The sequence below is a fragment of the Trachurus japonicus genome, chromosome 8, assembly GCF_045865225.1.
Source record: "Trachurus japonicus isolate A0001 chromosome 8, Traja_1.0".
Taxonomy (NCBI): domain Eukaryota; kingdom Metazoa; phylum Chordata; class Actinopteri; order Carangiformes; family Carangidae; genus Trachurus; species Trachurus japonicus.
This window is the reverse complement of record NC_140914.1, coordinates 3,146,807-3,162,102: the sequence shown is the minus strand read 5'-3', so window position 1 is coordinate 3,162,102 and position 15,296 is coordinate 3,146,807. Positions and strand designations below refer to the sequence as shown.

Genomic DNA, 15,296 nt, shown 5'->3' with positions numbered 1-15,296 from the left:
CAATGAAAACAACAGGTCCTGGTTTCACTAATGACCACATCAGCAGACAGATGTTCAGTCTCAGGGCGCTTTCACACCTAATAGTCCGGACCAAGGTCCGGACTTAATTTTTTTTTTTTGTTACATTGTTTCCATATAGTCCAGTAAAGTTCGCTTTCACACTGCTAGGGCCTACCGACGTCATGACGGATGAGCGTGCGTCTGACGTTAGCGCATAGAAAGTGCTCTGAAAAAAATAAAATAAAAATATGTGTAAAAAATAAAAAATAGTGCTGGAAAGCACGCTGTGGTTTGTAATCGCGGTGCAGAAGAGTGAGTTTGGAGCTGATGAAAGGAGAGAAAAAAAGAGGGTTGTGCCGCGGCGAAATGCTCTCATTGATCAGAGTGGCAGCGATCCGCGATCAGCTGTTTTGTGTAGTGGAGGGGAACACACACGCTATGCGCACACACGCGCGATCCTCCTGTCAGATGCGGCTGCATCTCTCCAGGTCACTTGTGTGTGAGTGTGAGAGAAATAAAAGCTCTGACTTGCTGGGGCAGACGTTGTTTGGTGTCACCCGCTGATCCGTCTTTTTCAGACTTTTTTCGGCGGAAAAAATATATATTCGGGTCATTATATAAAAAAATAGGCTTGCATGTATCGTTTGGGGATTTATCGTGTAAACGTTTACAAGTGTAGCCTACACTGACACACCCATCCCTCTGACCAAATCTGGATATGATCTCCTCCTCTCCCCAAGTGTTGCCGCGGCTCCTCTTTCCTTTTTTTCTGTTTATTTACTTTTTTCGGCACGAGCGCATCTGACGTTATTTCCTGTATTTGGTCTGATAGTTCGAACCTTCCAAAAAAATGCTTTCACACTACGCAGCAGCGGACCTTGGTCCAGGATAGTCTGGACCGAGACCACGTCCTGAGGCTGGACCAAAGACTCGGTCTTTAGTTCGGACCGTGGTCCGGGGGAGCTTTCACACCTGTCAATTTGATCCGAACTATCTGGAAAGTCCGAAAGTCCGGACCAAACGAGGTAGGTGTGAAAGCCCCCTCACTTTGTCCACAGCTGCTCTGATTGGCTGTCTGCAGCTCACCTCTGGTTCTGGGTCTTTGTCCATGATCCTTCAGGACGTCAGAGACACCACTCCTCTTCCTCCTGTCAAGACATTTCTGGATCAACAACATGTCACAGTCTCAGCTCCACATCTCTGATCTGTCTGATGGATCTGGTTCCTGGTTTCTCTCTGACTCAGGCTTCAACCTTCACTGACTCCATTTACTGCATTTAGTCCCTTCACTGAAGCATCTTGTTTCCTGACTCATTAGACATTCGATTCGATTTGATTTTCGATTTTAGGGTCACGATTCGATTCGATTCTCGATTTTTTTTCTTTTTCTTACAGCACAGATGCCTATGTTATTTTCAGACTAGTCTAGTCTACAATCATTGGTTTTATTCATCAAATTTTGTACAGTAAATCTTATTTCAAAAGATGGGATACATAGTGATGCAATTTCCATAATGTATCACATTAGGCACTAATGGTCACATTTAAATAATTTATTTACAATAAAGGTAACATGCCCCCAAAAATCATGATCCAGGGGCCAAAATTGCCCCCAAGGTTTTGAAACAAATATATTTATATCTGTACATTATCATAATTTTATTTTCATTAATTTACCGTCGTGTCTCATTATTCTCCTGATGTCGGCTTAATGTAATGTAAACAGATTGCGCTGATACGGAGAGTCATCAGTCATGTGACAGACAGCGGGGCAGAGCTGCAGCTGCTGTGCTGCCATGATCAGGTCCTGATCAGACTGACGGTGGTCCACAGTCAATCAGTCCCGGATCCTCCACCGTCACAGATCCCCCGAAAGCCGCCGCAAATAATACATCGACAAAAAGTGGCAAGTTGCAGCTTTTCGTCGGCTTATTATTTGCGGGTTTTTTTTTTTTTTAATCTTATAACGTCTCTGCAACATGCAGCTCTCAGTGCTTGTCGGTGTTGTGTAGTTAGAGCTGCGTCTCCCCCCTGTTCCCCAGGTAGGAGGGGGACAATAGCCCACCAGGGCTGGGTGATAAAACGCTATAAATTGTGAAATAACTTTTCTTTGATAGAAATATGAGACGTGGTCGAGAGTTTTCATTCATCCATGTTTTGGCAAATAGCCATTGATATTGAGAGTTGCGCCGTGCCGAACCAATCATGTGGCTGGAATAGAGCAGTCAACATGTGCATTTGTTTGGGTTGCTGCAGACGTGCACATCAGCTGACACCGCCGGTAAAAAAAAAAAAAAAAAAAGAGAGAGAGAGAGAGAGAAAGAGAGAGAGAGATAATGAGTGAGTGTTGTCTCGAAATAAAAAGTAAAGGAAAACTCGGACCAGTGACTGACAAGACGCTTGGTGCGCAATGGGGACAGTTGTAGCGGGGGGGGTCGTCGATCCTCTCTTTGACTTCGATGCTCGAGATCGTGACGTAATTTCGATCGATTTCGATAAAAAATCGAAATCGTGACACCCCTATTAGACATCATCTCTGTGAACAAATCCAGATGCTGCTGCTCAGACAGTGTCTACAGTGAAGCTCTGACATGTGAAACTCATCATTCAGGCTGTAAAATGATCCTGCAAACTGCTGTAAACTCTGTTAGAAACCAGCTCATCAACGTTCACCAAACCACCTGGAATCAGCCACGTCTTTTTTCATCAGATCGGTTAAGAAGAAACATGAAGAGACCTGAGCAGTTAGTATGAAGACACTGAACAACCACGAGAACCAGTTTCTGTTCACTCACAGTCACTGTCAGTACGGATCGGTACGGGTCGGATATGGTCAACTTTGTTTTTCCATTGTATAAAGGAGACCTTCAGGGGTAGGCGGAGTGCGTGTCCAAGCGTCACTAGGTCGACTTATTTAGCGACACTGGCTCGCGGTCCGGTTGAACCCATTCTCTGCCATTTTTACGTAGACAGCGCAGAGTCAGCGCTGCTCCTCTGACCAGCACTAGGGCTGCCACAAACGATTATTTTGATAGTCGACTAGTCACCGACTATTTTTTTCGATTAGTCGACTAATCGGATCATACGTAAATTGAATGTAAAACATACAGCTTATGGCACCAGCATGCAGCTGCTCTTATATACCATCATTAGCTTTCAGCTTGAAGTGTTTAAGGTATATGCCAACTAAAAATAAAGACAATTAAGATGATAGATAAGAGTAAGATAGGAAAGTAAGATAGTTCATTAAACTTTTAATGAAATATGCAGCTTTAACTGTAGCATAAAGTGCAAACAGCTGAGTAAAATAAGGATAAGGCACTGGCCTAAACAACACCAAAATAAATACTTGAAGGTTTTTTGTCTTTCCTTCATTTGTCTCTGGCATCAAACATAGCTACATTTAAATAAAATGAGGTGGACACCTGAAACTAAGGAATTGTTCACAATAATAAAGTTTTGGTAGGCCTATCAATCAAATATAACTTGTGCTCATTGTAAATAATAGGAGTCGTTCTGTTTAAAAAAATCGAATAGTTTATAAGACAATCGTCTTGTCTGAAAAAATGTAAATGTCCTTTTTACTGTCACAGAAGGAGAAACATAGAAAGACTCAACAGAAAGTTCTGTGTGAAACTGTCAAATGAAAACAAGTGAAACTGCAAGGTGTGTAGACTGTGATGAGAAGCTACCGGAAAATATTGACGTAGATTTACGCCGGGAGAGAAGACTTGCTCGTTAAGATGAGCGCTCATTACGTGACCAGGACGCTGTGACCAGACGCGGTAACGTTCCAATATTCTCCAACACCGACTCTCAAAGTCCGCGATTTTATTTTTAAATGACGAACGGCTGTTTTTCAGTCCGTGATTTAAAACGATGGAGCGGCGGTACCGCTCCTAGTAGCGCTTCTCATTTAAAATGACAGAGAGAGAGAGAGAGAGGGAGAGAGGGAGAGAGGGAGGGAGAGGAGCGGCGGCAGCGCGGGGGGGGGGGTTTACACCGGTGCCGCTTGATGAGGGACAAGACAGGTAGAGAGAGAAAAGAGAGAGACCACCTGTAAACTCACCTTGAGTGAGTGCAGTGCAGGTGGTTAAAAACAAAGTTAAAAAAAAAACAAAAACGACGCATCGACTATTAAATTAGTTGTCGACGATTTTAATAGTCGACGTAGTCGTGACTAGTCGACTAATCGTGGCAGCCCTAACCAGCACACACCTGAAGCTTCACTTTTCATTTACCACCACGAATTAATCTTTCTCGCTTTCTCCACCGAGATAACGACGTAAGCTGACCGGTCGATCACCTCAGCCGGCTGTTGCCTCTGAGATGAGCCGAGCAGCGAGCTAGCTCCCGGTGGCTGCTCCGAGGTAGCTCTGAACTTCTCCCAAAACGTCGGAGCAAACTTCCAAACAGACGTCAGTTGGATAAACTGACCACAGATCAGGACTCTAAACTGTGACTTTCTCGCATGAAAAAACATAAAAAATGAATAAAGTGACGTTTTAACAGCACCACAGTAGACTTTTTCTGTGTTGTTGTGCTTCAGATGGCCGTCGCGCTGCACGATGACACCATATGCTCGACCAATCACCAGCTCGCAGTGCTTTGGCTCCTCCCCAAGGGAACCGGTCCTGTGTGCTAGGTACCCCAACCAGAAGGGTTACAAACATGGTAATGGATAGGCCTACCATGGGACCAGTACGGTTCCATGGTAACGGGTACCATGGGACCAGTAGTTCCATGGTAGTGGAAACGCTGAAATAAGCGTACCGTTCCGTACCGACCCGTACCGTACCGCAGGGGTTCTCCACTAGTCTCACTCTGGGCTCCACATTTTCCCATGGTCATCAAGTCGCGACCCACTTTTATAGAATTCAAACCAAGATTTTTTTTTTAAAGCCTTTAAAAACTAATTTAGCTCTTTATTGAGCAAAGTGCATTTCAGGGCACATGAATGAAAGTGAGGAGTTACCATGACAACTGCATGTATGGAAGTGAATAAAAAAATATCAAACTGCACAAAATGGAGACCAACAAAATGATATATTTGACTTCTAATGCATCTCTGCATTCAGAGCATATTCACAAAAGTGAATAAATATCAAATTGCACAAAATAAAGACCCACAAAACAAGGTATTTTCACTGCATTCAGGCCACATTAATAAGAAACTGATATCTTTGCATTCAGAGAAAATGGAGCAAATAATAAGAAACTGAGGAGGACCATTACAACTGCATGTGTTCACGTGTCTCCTGTGCCTTTCAAAATAAGTTATTTTTCTAAATAAAAGACATGTCCAACATCAGATGTGCATTAAATATTATTTACTTTTTTGACCAGCTGTCCGCGACCCACTTTTGGGTCCCGACCCACCAGTTGAGAACCACTGCCGTACCACATAGTGGAAACAGGGCTTATGAGCTGCAGGACCTCAACACACTCAACACTGGTAAAGAGGCTGGAGCAGGTCTCTTACCGGGAGTCTGATGCTCCAGGTCCAGGTCCAAGACTGAAGTCTGGAGGATATCCTTTGGACCGGTCACTCTTCAGCGATGGACAGGTGGATCCAGGTCCAGGTCCAGGTTCAGGACTGAATTCTGGAGGAATTCCTTTGGACCGGTCACTCTTCAGAGACGGACAGGTGGATCCTAGAGACTCTGGTCCGTCCTCCTCTTCCTCCACATTAACACTCATCTTCAGGACTTCAGTCAGTCTGAGAGGGAAACCAGAAACATTGAACAACACTGACGTTAGCTTCAGATTCAGCCGTTAAGGGGAAAGTTAAAGGTTGAATTATTAAAAGCTATATTTCTTCAAAAACAATACATCCACGGCTCGTTAAGAGGGGTGCAGAATACAGGTATAGCTTTTTTAGAAACATTTATATATTTAGTCTGAATTAATTAATATGAGAAAATATGATGGGTTTGACAATGACTTCCTGTTTACATCTGACCAGCAGTAGTCGTCACTTCTCCTCTGTTTTGCTAAGCCTCCTCTCGGTCGTGTGCATTTGTTTTCAATGAAGCCTTTGATAATAGATCAGTGGATCTATGGATTATCATATACGATGTTAGGATGTGTGTATTTGTGTAGTCTTATCTGTCATAAACAAGAGATAATGATTTACAGGGAGCGTTTGTGTCATAGACGAGATGAGAGCTGTGACACCGGGTCAGAGGCTCTGATCGCAGGTTTGGTTTCCAGCCACGATGTGGAAGGAGCCTCCACTCTCCCTGTAACAAGTTACAAGTCTTTTATCTAACATCACAATAAGTGATGTAAAATTATGTTTCTGTCTTGATCAATAGAGGGTGGTATGATTAAATTCAACAGCTGAACTCTGAATCCTATCTGAATCATTTCACCTCTTCATGTGAAGGCTGTGTTTCATTTTGTGTTGAGTGTAAAACTTTAACACTTCTCCAGAAAAGATAATGAGTCTTTAAGACAATAGAACTGTTTTCATCAGAACAGGTTTAGTTTTGTGTCATGTGTTTTTTTTTTTTTATCAGAACCTGGTCTGATGTTCCTTTTTGTATTTTGCACAAATCCAATAAAAGTCATCACAAACCATAAACTATAAATAAGCTATAGGTATTCATCCAGGCTTAGAAAACACTGGTGGGACAGGCTGCTAATGAACTATGTGGAGAGTTGATAATTGATTCTCTCTCTCTGTGTCTGTCTCTTTTTCTCTCTCTCTTTCTTAAATCTGTTTTATCATGTTTGTTATTGTTGATAAGACTTTAGACTTTAGACATTTATATGGACCACTTATTGTGTCTGCAATAAAGATTAATAATGATCAACTGTGTTTCAGACTCTTTATCTTCTCTGGGTCAGTGTTAAACTTTTATTTTGAAGGTCAAACACATTTTTCACATTAAGGTGAAATAAACAGAAGATTCAGATCTCAGCTGCCTGACTTAAATTCCATTAACTTTACCCTCAGAAAAAACTGAACTTATCTTTAGTGAAACAATAACGTCATAGCCCCACCTGTCACCTCTCTAACCTGTAACCTGGGCAACACAGCTGGACGTAGAAACTACAACAACAACAATGGCGGACTAGTGTAAAACTACTCTGACTCTTCTTCCCTTCACACTTAACGAAAAACAGACTTAACGGTGAATAATAATAATGTTGTTTTAACACTCACCTCTTACTCCTTCTTCTTAAAATGGCGTCTGAACTAAATACTTGGACCTTGGATGTTTTTATGTGTTTTGGACCTCCTGGCTGCAAATCAATTTCAACAGGGACAATAAAGATAGGCTAACTTTGAACTTTGAACTTTGAAGATAACGAGTCTTTAAAACAGTGAAACCTGTTTTGTGTCTTATTCTTTTGGTTTTTGATCAGAACCTGGTCTTATGTGGATCAACTGTGTTTCAGACTCTTTATCTTCTCTGGGTCAGTGTTAAACTTTTATTTTGAAGGTCAAACACACAGTTTTCACATTAAGGGGTGAAATAAACAGAGGATTCAGAGCTCAGCTCTCTGACTTAAGTTCCCTTAACTTTCCCCTTAGCTGTCTGTTAACACACACAGAGAATAACAGTGTGTTAACAGTTTTTATTTCTCATATCAGCATTTTGTCCTAAAACTGTATATTTTTGAACCTGGTCCCAGTGTGGGTAAATCTCCAAACGCCGCCTCAGAAAAAACTAAACTTATCTTTAGTGAAACAATAACGTCATAGCCTCACCTGTCACCTCTCTAACCTGTAACCAGGGCAACACCGCTGGACGTAGAAACAACAACAACAACAACAATGGCGGACTAGTGTAAAACTACTCTGACTCTTCTTCCCTTCACTCTTCACAGGGACTGAGACTTAACGGTGAATAATAATAATAATGTTGTTTAACACTCACCTGCTGCAGCTCTTACTCCTTCTTCTTCTTAAAATGGCGTCTGAACTAAATACTTTCACATTCTCTCGCTCCTCCTCCTCACCTGTCTCATATCCACACCTCAGTCTGGGGCGGAGCCAGGCAGCCAGCTCACCTGAGGGAGTCACAGCACAGCAAGCCTCTACATTTAAAAACTTCCTAAACTAAACTAAAAATACCCAACATACCAACCGTAGGCTACGTGCTACAGTTTGACAGAAAGAGAAACTTTATTGACACATTTATTTTCTTTGACGTAAGCCTATACAAACATGTCACAGGTAAAGCATTTCTCATCAGCTTTATTTTTTCTCTTTTTTTTTATTTGACCATGATGATTTTTAATGATTTCTGAATGTAAGTGATCTCATGTCTGCCTTTGTCATTTCTGGTTGACTGTTTGAAATAAAGTTGTTAAAAATAATAATAATTTGAGAGCACATTTAACACACATATACACCCCCACTTGCTCTCACATTGTTAACTCCTTTAACACAGAACATTATAAGGTTTTCTACCTTAAACTTACATCATGTAACCTAATCTTATCTGTGACTCTCCAAACACAAACTTGACAAACTTTATTTTTCCTTCATGATCAGTCAACCTCAGAAAATAATCTTTAACATCAACCTGCTCACATCTCTGTTGACTCACAGCTTCTTTGCTAATGCTCCTGTTCCTTGGTTATCTTCATAAACCATAGGTGGTGTGTAGCTGAGTCAGTATTTAGATTTAATTTGTTTTTAAGTTGATATTATCTATGTGAACTTCAGCTAAAACTAAAACCCACTCCACATATGACTCAGACCAGTGGTAAATATGTTAACCAGCTAAACTGTTGTTGCTGCAGCAGTTTGGTTCAGAGAACGATGGTTCCTGGTTCCAGCTGTTGTTGCAGGTGGGGCGTTAATTAGCGGTGCACCCCCCAAAACGCGCCAAAACGTCGCTGCTGCTGGAAGAGCCGAAACACACGGTGAAACTCTCTCCGTTATTTGTAGATAATATGCTCTTAAAGTCCTTACTTACCATGAATATCACACACACACTGAGTGATGAGGTGGCGGCCATGTTTAAAGTGTGTGTGACTGTGTGTTGTTTTTCTTTGTTCACGGTGAGACGAGGATTTAACGATCTCATCTCATTAGCATACATGTGTTTGTGTTGTGGCTTTGTTCTGTGTGTTTAAAGTTCATCTGCTGTGGATCCAACTGAAACTGCCACTATACGATCTCATGTCTACAGAAATATCTGATTGATTAGTGAACATTCAGTTTGAAACTGGAAACTACAGCTGCATCTCAATAAATCTGAATATCATGGAAAAGTCCATTTACAGTAGTTCAAGTCAAATAACCACAACCAATTTTCACAAGGACAATATTTCTGTATTAAAAATGCTTTTTTTTTATTGGTCTTTTGTAATATTCTAATTTTGTTAGAGACTGAATTTTAGGTCTTTAGTTAGCCATAATCAATACAATTAAATAAATAGAGACATGCAATGTTTAATTCTGTGTATAATGGATCTAGGTGTGTTAGCTTAACTTTTTGAATTGAATTACTGACATAAATAAACTTTTCTATGATATTCTAATTTATTGAGATGCACCTGTATATATTTATTTATGTATTTGTTTATTTCGGGCATGTCAATTAAATCATCATCATCACACTTCATCTTAGTTAAAATAATACAATACACATGGCCGAAAGGGAAAGCGGGAGAAGCAAAAGCTTATCTAGTCCCGCCCCCATAATAAAGAATAAATTATCTTCATCATAATCTTTTCTTTTTCTTTTTCTTTTGACATTTTGACATAACATTTTCTTATGATATATCTTATTGATTAGTGAATATTCTGTTAGAAGTGTTAAAAATGAATGTGATTAATGAGATAAAACATAAAAACATAGTAGATGCAGCTAATGTGCTCCTACTGTTGTGTGCAGAATAAAATCCTGAGATGGTCTCCAACAACGTCCTGTTTCCTGTGAGGTGAGTGGTGCCAGTGGGTTGCAGTCTGCTACAGGTGAGTGTTGGTGTCTGTCAGCAGCTTCAGGTAGTTGCACCAGCTACATCACTCCTGTGTGCTGGCCTGGGCCTTGGATTTGTCACATCTGTAGACATTTTATTCTTCTTATGACTCATTTACACCAACACATTCATTATCTCCAAATAAAGTTCCAATCCAATGAACATACAGACACTATAAATCATATTACAGTGATATTTGTGCATAATCATCAACCTTATTTAACCAAGTTAACAAAGACCACATTCTTATCAGTGGCAACAGCCTGGTAATAAACTCTTCAGCTCATTAATTAACACTCCAGAACTTATGCATTAACTTTTCATAACTTAGGTTCAGTTGTTTACAACAATTTCACAACAAAACAAGTCATGGACCCACAACACACACACATCACACAAACTCCCACAGACAACACTGGAGACACAGCGTCACATTTTATCAACAAAAACAAACCTTTATTCATAGAGCACTTTTCATACAAAAGGAAGCAGCTCAAAGTGCTTTATGCAATAAAATAAACAGCAGTCAACATCCTCTGTCATTCAACATTCACAGTTACTCACACACACAAATGTTCTCCATGTAAACGTAGGCACATGCCCCACCACAATCCCTGCTCTAATTCTGCCCCCGAGTGTCCAAACAAGAGAACTCCTCCTACTGGAATCAGCTCACGGTCAACAAACCAGATCATACAGACATAAATATTCTTTCCTCCATAAATATGATAAAATGCAGTTACATTAATACATTATGAGTTAAATGTAAATAATTTATCTCCTCAAATGTGAACACACTTAGGTTTGTCTCTGTCATTTGTAGCCCACAGCAATTAAACAGTTATGCATTCAGTGGAACTCATCATTTTAACTCATGTCTAAAAAACACACTTGACATAAATAGTTTCATATTTTACATAAAAGTACTTTAAATGAACACACTAATTTAAAAATGATTCCACACCCCTGAGCTTAGAGGTTCTGTGAGTGTTAAAGTTTGATTTCACAAAAACATCGGCATCACCAACCATCAACTGTCTGCACAAACATTTATAATAACAGCATGAGCACAGAAAAACAGCAACAGATCAAAGTAGGAGTTTGTTATGCATTGTATGTAGCATAGTTAAGGTAAAAAACAAACAAATCTTGCATAGAACTTTCCTCTTTCACCGTCTTCTCTGTCAGCGATACTGAAGGTTGTGAACAGCACCAACCCGCCCCAGCACCACGGCAACCGTCTCACCAACAGCTGCAGACACACAACATTTCCTGTGTCTCTCCCAACACATTCATTATCTCCAAATAAAGTTCAATCCAGTTAACATACAGACACTATCAACAAAAACAAACCTTTATTCATAAAGCACTTTTCATACAAAAGGAAGCAGCTCAAAGTGCTTTATGCAATAAAATAAACAGCAGTCACAGCCGCTCTCATTCAACATTCACACACACAAATGTACTACATGTAGGTACTCATACTTCTCTAAAGTTTAACTAAGAAGTTTCAGTAATTCCTTTGGGGTCTGAGACAACACTCACCTGAAAAACACAGGAAAGAAACAGTGACACAGAGAGACGAGGCTGCTTGAACTGAGTCTTCCATGGCGATGAGGAAAACCCATCCAGACATGCCCCACCACAATCCCTGCTCTACTTCTGCCCCCTAGTGTCCAAACAAGAGAACTCCATCACCTCTAGGTCAACAAACCATATCATACAGACATAAATATTCTTTCCTCCAAAAACATATGATGAAATGCAGTTATATTAATACATTATGAGTTAAATGTAAATAATTTATCTCCTCAAATGTCCCACTCTGTCTTTATGAACCAGTTCTAGAGCTGCTTTGGCTCCAACATCCTGAACACACACTTCACACTGTGGGACAGGTTTGTCTCTGGTCATTTGTAGCCCACAGCAATTAAACAGTTATGCATTCACTTCAGTAGAGCTCAAAATTTTAATCCATTAAAAATGCACTTGAAATAAATAGTTTCATATTTTACATAAAAGCACAAACACACACATTTAAAAATGATAAAGTGGGTCAGATAGCAGAGACAAGTGGAGGTGCACGGTAGCCAGTGAAATGCTTCATCCACTTCCTGAGTGAAGACCAGCTGGTCAGGTGAGGACAGGTGAGTTTTAATATGTAGTCAGCTGACTGATGTTTCCGTTAACCATGATGATAATTGTTGCCGTTGGAAACTGCATCGGTCCATGCTAGTGCTAATACAATCCACTCGCTGTGATGCTAATTACTTCAAGTTAAATCCTATTGGGTTAGCCTAATGGGTCGTTCAGACCAAAAGCGTCAAAAGTGTCAAAAGACGCTCTTGACGCTTTTCCGCGACGCTGGTGGTCTGAACACCCTGGCGTTTTGACGCGCGTCAAAGAAGTTGACGTCGGTTGTGGTTGGTCATCCATTTAAAGGGGCCGCGACATCTACACACTGATTGGTTGCCGCTGCTCCGCATCATCGCTCATTAGCATAAAGTTCAGGAGATTTCAACTTTCTCCTGACGCTCTCGCCGCCAAAACGCGACGCCAACGCCTTTGACGCTCTTCAACGCTCCTCGACGCTGGTTCTCATTGAAAATGAATGACTTCCGGCCACCGCGACGCTCTCGACGCTTTCGGTCTGAACGTACAGTAACAGTGTTAATGGCTTTGAAGTGGTGAGTGAGAATATCTTAGTAAATACTGCTGAGCAGCAGACATTTTCTGACTACATGCTGTGTAAAAGAAACTGTTATTCAATGTGTTCTGAAATACTTTGTGTAAAGTACTGCAGCTGGCTGTGGGTTAACACGGGTTCATATCAAATATTTACTGTTAATGCTGGTATTTCTGTAGCTAATAAAAGTTAAATGATGTTCTGAAGATTCATTAGAGTATATTTAAAGGTGCACTGGTGAGTTAATTTTTGAGATCTCCCTTATGTATTTGACCTGCAATTGAAATGTAGTAAAAATATCAAATTGCTCATAACTTAGCATCAAGTAATTGTATCTTGACCTTGTCTCAGGTCCCAGAGTGAATACTTTTCAAAGTGCCACCCTGCTGAAATCGTGGAGCCGACCTAGAGTGATCCAGAGATTTGTGAAGATTTCAACAGTTCCAGTACTGGATGACGAGCCAAGCCCAGAGAGATACTGAACCACTGGCTTTCAGCAAGGAGACAGCAAACTAGGTAACACTTATGTATTCCTCCTCTTTGTCAAGAATGGTGACACTTTACATTCATCATTTACTGTGTGTCGATAATGTAATACATTTTGTCTTAGGATTTTAAAGGTAGTGGAAAGCTCCCACCGCTCCTGTGAAAGAGTATCCACCACAGACACAGGTAGGTGTACAACACAACTTTGTATTACAGCTCCATTTACAAACATGTCGGCTTACTTGAAGTGAACAAACCCCTCGGTGTGTGTTTGAAGCCATCTGACGTTGTCTGTGGGATGTAAATATATATATATTGGTCACCACCGGTGACCGATTATATATGTAAGGGATAATGCCCGACGAGGTGTCCATTCGGATCGGACGGTTGCTTCCGCGAAGTCCATTAATCTCTGATAATCGGACACCTCGAAGGGCATTATCCCGTTTATACCATGGTCACTTACAAGATAAATACATATTAAATCAATTACTTATAATTTAATGTTGTTTTTACCGTTAAAATCATACGTCTTTCTTTCACAATAAGCGGCTGAGTGGACTATTTAATAACTCTCGTTGGCAATAAAAGAAAAAAAAAAGGACCCGTTGTGACCGCAGCGTGTTGCCATAGTGACTCTGCCACAGCCTGGTAGATCAGTGAAGGGAGGTGAGGTGATGGCTTAAATGTTACGTGACACAAAGTTTTTCAGCGGGCCAGTGCACTTCTTACCGCTTGTGTGTTTACAGACTCCAGTCAGAGACGTTCTAATATGAGGAGACAGACCACTCTGCCCGTTTTAAATGGGGAAAGCTGCGACGCCAAAGATGGCGCATGTCCCGCCCCTTTTCACCAGCAGCCAATCACCTGCGTTGCCAGAGCTGAACTAGGCCAATCATGTTGTTGCACCAGCGCATGCGCACAAGTAGATTTACGACAGACAAACCTACCTGGTGGCAACAACAACACAGCTTTAGCACCGTGTGTACTGTATGTGGTCAGGTTGAAAATGTTTTTTTTTTTAATTTTAGGTTTTCGGAAAAGTGTAGAGAGCCACCAGCGACCGGGAGCGGCTCCTCATCCTGGAGGAAAGCTGTTAAATTTACCCGCGGAGTTTTAGAGGTTTACTGCCGGCTTGTTAATTTGGCAGCCACATTGGTTGGTCTTAATGAAAAGTGAAGCTTCAGGTGTGTGCTGCTGAACGAAAGAGCTACCTCGGGGCTACGTATACAGAATTCACCACATTCACATCAATAAGCGTTTTACAATGAACCGATTAGTCCACCTTTTCTTTAATTTAATTTTTGATTGTATAGTTTTGTTTGTTTAATTTTTTAACCTAAACATTCAAACTGGACCCCCTCCCCTGGGGGCGTTAGCCTCCTGTCCATGATGGCAGCAGCAGCAGTCCACTCCAAAAAAAAAAACACAGTCCGGGTGAAGCACTGGAGCTGTGGACCGATAGACACCGTCACCATTAACGAGAGCCTCTATTGTTTTATTGTACCGAGTGCGAGAGGCTTGTTGTGAGCTGAGAAGCGGCTGTTAGCGGCGGATGCTTACCGAAGTTAGCGGCGGATGCTAATCGCTACCGCTAGTCGGAGTTAGCATCGAGCTAGCTCAGCACAACGCCCCTCATACTTGTTACGGGTCGAGGCTTTAGTTGTCAGTGATGGTCGGTAATCAGTCCGTGGCTCCAGCGGTTCACTCGGACTGTAATTATTTATTTTAACCGACTGCTGCTGCTGAGACGACATGCTAGCACTCGATAGCATCCGAGACAGCTAACGTTAGTGGGGATCGTGGGAGGGGGGAGCAGACACAGTCACCACACACAGAACTAGGAGCCCATAGGTGATGATTAACATGGATTTCATGTAAGTCTAGCGTTTATTTTTGGGCAAAAATCTCCCCCTAACCCAAAATAGCGATTTAAACGTAATTCTGCGGTAAAGTCTATGTTTTTTTTGTTTTTATTTGTATCTTATTTCACTGGCTAGCATGTCTGTATGTTTTTTCCGTCCTGCTATCACGTTAAAGGGTGGATTTGACCATCCCTCCATTCATTTAGATAGGGGTCTGGTCTCTTTGGGGTTTTCGTGGCGTCGCCAAGATGGCCGCCGAGTGGCATGACTTGCCTAGAAGGACTTTGCTCCAGTGCCGTGATGCGCTGAAAAAA

At 41.3% G+C, this 15,296-nt stretch overlaps 1 protein-coding gene across 1 annotated transcript in view; it reads right to left on the bottom strand.

Annotated features, from left to right (window-relative positions):
• Positions 1–15,296, bottom strand: part of LOC146982330 (uncharacterized) — a 420,172-nt gene that overhangs the window by 66,306 nt on the left and 338,570 nt on the right. The window lies entirely within an intron of this gene.